This window comes from Electrophorus electricus, unplaced genomic scaffold (assembly GCF_041902795.1).
Source record: "Electrophorus electricus isolate QZ-2024a unplaced genomic scaffold, ASM4190279v1 Scaffold98, whole genome shotgun sequence".
Classification (NCBI taxonomy): Eukaryota; Metazoa; Chordata; class Actinopteri; order Gymnotiformes; family Gymnotidae; genus Electrophorus; species Electrophorus electricus.
In genome coordinates this window covers 24,770-29,255 of record NW_027658814.1, presented here as the reverse complement: position 1 = coordinate 29,255, position 4,486 = coordinate 24,770, and the positions used below count along the sequence as shown (strand labels likewise).

The window sequence follows — 4,486 nt, the reverse complement described above, 5'->3', positions numbered from 1 at the left end:
TCTTCTTTGTGTCAAATGAACTTAACAATTGAAACATCCAAAACTGGCTGTGTTTCTTGCCAACATACTGGTGTTTGGACATGTGGGATTACTTGCATGTCGCTTTCAATAACTCAGTTGGTAGAGTAGAAGTTAAAACTGTCATCCTTTGGCTGTCGGCTCAACTCCAACTCACACAAACTTTATGTTTTAATGCAGAATCTGTCGTTTTATATGAGCATAAAAAGAGGTTTTTCCCTGACCGGGAATCGAACCCGGGCCGCGGGGGTGAAAGCGCCGAATCCTAACCACTAGACAACCAGGGACAAAGCTGCTGAATTTACATGAGAAGACCATTTTTCAAAGTCTGCACTCCTACTATTCTGACAATGTTTGGATGCATACTGGACTTGGTATGCATGAGTGGAAAAAGGCCATAAAGCGAGTTATTCATCTTTCTCTTTGTTCTACAAAAAAATGAAGTTTGCAAGAGTCAGGGCTCTTTTTTACCATCTGGGAAAAGAGGGAACGCTGGTGTCACTAACACATGGAAAGAGCTGTTATATATTCCCCATTTGTCTCCTTAATGTTTCTGACAATTTAGCCACTCATTTCTCTCTCTACATGAAAACACTCTAGAAAATGTTCTCCAAAAAATACGGAATGTTATTCTAAGTACTCAGAAAATAGTCTTTTCCTCCCCCTTCTGACGCGTGAACTTATAGACGCCCTTGATTGCACGGTGTCTCTGTAATTGACAGGGGAGAGAGCGTATGCCACTCCCTCTCTCCCTAAGAGTACAGCCAATTATGCTCTTCTAGACTCTCGGCCACAAATGGCTGTGACACCATCAGTTTCAAAGTTAAACACAACTCCTATAGTACCAATAAAAGCTTCACACTCACCTCAGCTGGGACATGGCAGACACTGAAGGAAACTCCTCACTTCACTCTCTTCATCTGACCAGTCATTAAGCTCCACTGGTTTCTTCACTGTTTTGAGTTTCAGCACTTCTAGCACTTGTAATATTAGAATAGAATCCCTTTAGTTACTAAAGGTACACAGAAATGTACACCGGTACATAGAAACTTACTGTATGTAAGAGTGCAATAGTTCAAAGCTGTATTAGTGCAGATAAATACAACTACAGTGCCATTGCAGCTTTTAATGCTGTTTCAGTATCAGGGTCTTCAGGAAGGCTCCACCTGGCAACCCTGAAGTGCCTTGCTATGCTTAAAACTACACACACACACACACACACACACACAAACAAACAAACACAAACACTTAACAAGGTGAGTTCTGCTTATTTGTTAAGAAGGCTGATCGCCATTTAAAATTAGATTTCACAAACTATAATTGTTACACTGGTGAGTTTGAGGTAGAGATGCACTTTCATTAATACTGCTTACACTGTGTTTCTTTACAACACGCATGGACGTGTTGAAGCATCTCATATGCATAGAACACTAATACTCAGAGCATTGGAAGGTTGAAAACAGAAGCTATCTGGCTCACACAATGTTTTAAATGTGCCAAGGGAAATTCCAAGTGTGGCCATCCTTGAGTGGAGTGGAAGATAAATATGTTTTTTTTGTATTTCAAAGCGGCTGTAAGAGTATAACAGGCAGTTTAGAACATGTCAGTCCCTCCATGTAATTTCAGAGAAAATATCCTATGAAGATTGGACCAAGATTCCTGCAGAGTATTTTCAGCACATAGTGGAAACTATGCCAGAAAGAATTGCTGCAGTTCTGGAGGCCAAAGAAGGTCCAACATGCTATTAAATGGGTGTATTTAAGCCCACTGTGTCCTATAATAGGATGTTGCTGGAATGTATGTGGATGTTGTTGGAATGGCCGCAGAGTTGCGGCAGCAGTACAGGTAGTCTGTAATCCTTTCCCCCATGCGAGTGAGTTTGCCCTACTGCACGGGGTCGAGTTATGATGTGAATATTTAATGTTAATGTTTAGAGATAACAGAACAGCTTTCGGGGGGTTTGGGTGGGTTGCCTTATCCGCCCCTTTAACAGAGTAGTCACAATTCAAATTTCCCTTGTTCCATTGTTTACAAGACATTATACATGTGGTTTATTTATAGTGCACGGAGTAATATGCAGCAAGTCTGGTCTGTCTGCTTTGGAAGAGAAACATTTGGCCAAAAGAGCAAAACACAGCCGGGAGGATGATTGGTAAGAGCACATCATAATATGCACCTTAAAGCTGTGCTCTACAGCTAGGTCCTGTTCCATGACTGCATATATAAATTTACTACTGACATTGCCATTTATATCTGGCCATTTACAGTGCACTCTTGCTCAGTGCAGCACTTGAAGCTGATTTTCCATTATGTTCAAGAGATGTTTGACCCGGTCAGGGTGACACACTTTAGTGAGGGCAGCAGTATCCTAGAGGACACTACAGACAGTGACGGAGACATTTCAGAGCGCGAGGTGAGAGGTTGAGTTTTTTGTTACTCTCTACGACATACTTTTCATGCCAGGTACTATTGTCCAGTTCAGCCCAATTTAATTTACTGCCTTGTATTATCATATATAAATTGCTGAACATCTTATCACTCAGTTTCAAACATCCCCTCAGCTGTTTTAAGCCATTTCGGTTATTCAGTACTGCTAAATGGATGTGGTGGGAAAATGAGAGCACATCAAACACAGACAGCTTTATGCATTGAGTAGTAAAGAGTAAAAGTTTATTGAGTTCTGTCCCCTGTATAACAGAGTAAAAGCACTGACGCGCAGTACGGTCCCCCTCCCCTTATACAGAGAACAGAAGAAAGAGAAAAAAAAGAAAAACGACTCCTACAGAGTATCGGCTAATTCATGTTTTGGTTAGCCTGAGCGCTGAAGGCTTCTTCTATCTCTATGGTTAGAATGGTATGTGAGCAGCTGGTGTACCTGACTCACATGCTTATCTGCAGACTGTTATGCTGTGACTATAGAAACATAAAGCAAAGTAAAATAAAGCAAAGTAAATTTCCACAACATTTCCCCCCTTTATTTTATATCACACATTATCACACTTTTATTCAGCAAATAGCACTACGATGTCTTCATGTGGATCACCAGCACCGCCCATCTTGGGGAGCAGAATGTCTTCAAAGAGCTGGGGTTGGTCATTGGCATGGCCGCTGAGCGCTGGCATGGTGAACACACTAGAAAGACGTCTGACACGCAATGACAAAAAAGGAGGTAAACACAGAAGAAGAAGAAAAAGAAGAAGAATGAGTAGCAGAATGGGCAACGCTACAGCCGCTACTGGAACTGTAGGCTGCGGAGTGAAGGCAGATCACATAAGATTCATATAATCAGTAATATTAGCGCTGAGATCTGGAATGTAAAAACAGCAGGAAGTGTTAATCATTTTGCACACTCCTCCTTCCTTCATGGTTAGGAGATTTAGTACCATTCTATGTTGAAGCACTGCTGCCCTTATCACTTGTTGTTCTATCTTTAAGGCACCTATTGCTGCTAAGGTGTCATTAACTATTTGCAGTAACTGATAAGCTAAGCCATCTTTTGCAGGGCTGCTACTGTGCCACCGCCCAGGAAAAGGGACCAACCAATGGTTTCACCCGGAGTGGTCCATGGGTCCCTCAGAATTCTACCACAATAGTCTGTGCTGGTTATGTCTCTCCTCACCCTGCGTCCTTGGGCGCACTACAGCTGGATAACAACAACCAGTCCAGTTCTGTGGCAATTCACCATAGGCCACCGAACCACCGACCCACATTACATTCCAATACCCCTGCAGGGTTGTCATGGAGCAATTCCACAGGGAACTGCTATTGGAGTCACTGCAAGTGCCATTGCTGTGCACCTGCACATAATCGATGCATCTGGACCAGACTTCCGGCACCTGCTGCTTCATCTGCTATACAAATATCTCACCCTTACTAGCTGCCACATGCAGCATCATTTTCGGTGGTGCGGGGTTAGTGGGACTGGGACAGTTTGAGGTCTGGTTAATAACCTGGCACATAGAGATTGTCATATTCACTTCTCCTACATCTGCGTTTTTCAGAGGGATTACAGTCCTTGGAACACTGGTGTGCTGGCACACCAGGTACTCTTGCTCGATATGTTGGGCATGCACAATGGCTGACATACACGCTGTATTTTGTTGGCATTTAGCTGCTAATCATTCTGCTTCAGTGGCGTTGGGACCCTGAAATGGTAACAAGTCTTCTCATAAGTCATGGGATTCTTCATCCATATTAATATTCAGTCTATGTTCTGACTGTGTTAGCTGTGTCTGATTTTCTCTACCGTCTCTTGACGGTTCCGAGTGTCGAAAGGGTAGGCCTTGCCGTTAACACCCTACTCAACACAGTTCCGACCTAGTCTGTTTGGGTGCTGCTGCTTGGAGTTGGGGCTGGTGTCGGAGCCTTCTTACGGTGTGTGTGATGTACCCAGGTTCCTCGTCCTTCTATTTTGACAGCAGTGTGGGTTGTTAACAGGAGGTTCTAGTTGTCTCCACCTGGTGCCTTC

The 4,486-nt window shown here is 43.2% G+C and overlaps 1 non-coding gene across 1 annotated transcript; it reads right to left on the bottom strand.

Annotated features, from left to right (window-relative positions):
• Positions 1-233: 233 nt before the first annotated feature.
• trnae-uuc (transfer RNA glutamic acid (anticodon UUC)) lies at positions 234-305 on the bottom strand. The gene has a single exon. It is a non-coding gene; the product is annotated as a tRNA-Glu (tRNA).
• Between the last annotated feature and the right edge of the window lie 4,181 nt (positions 306-4,486).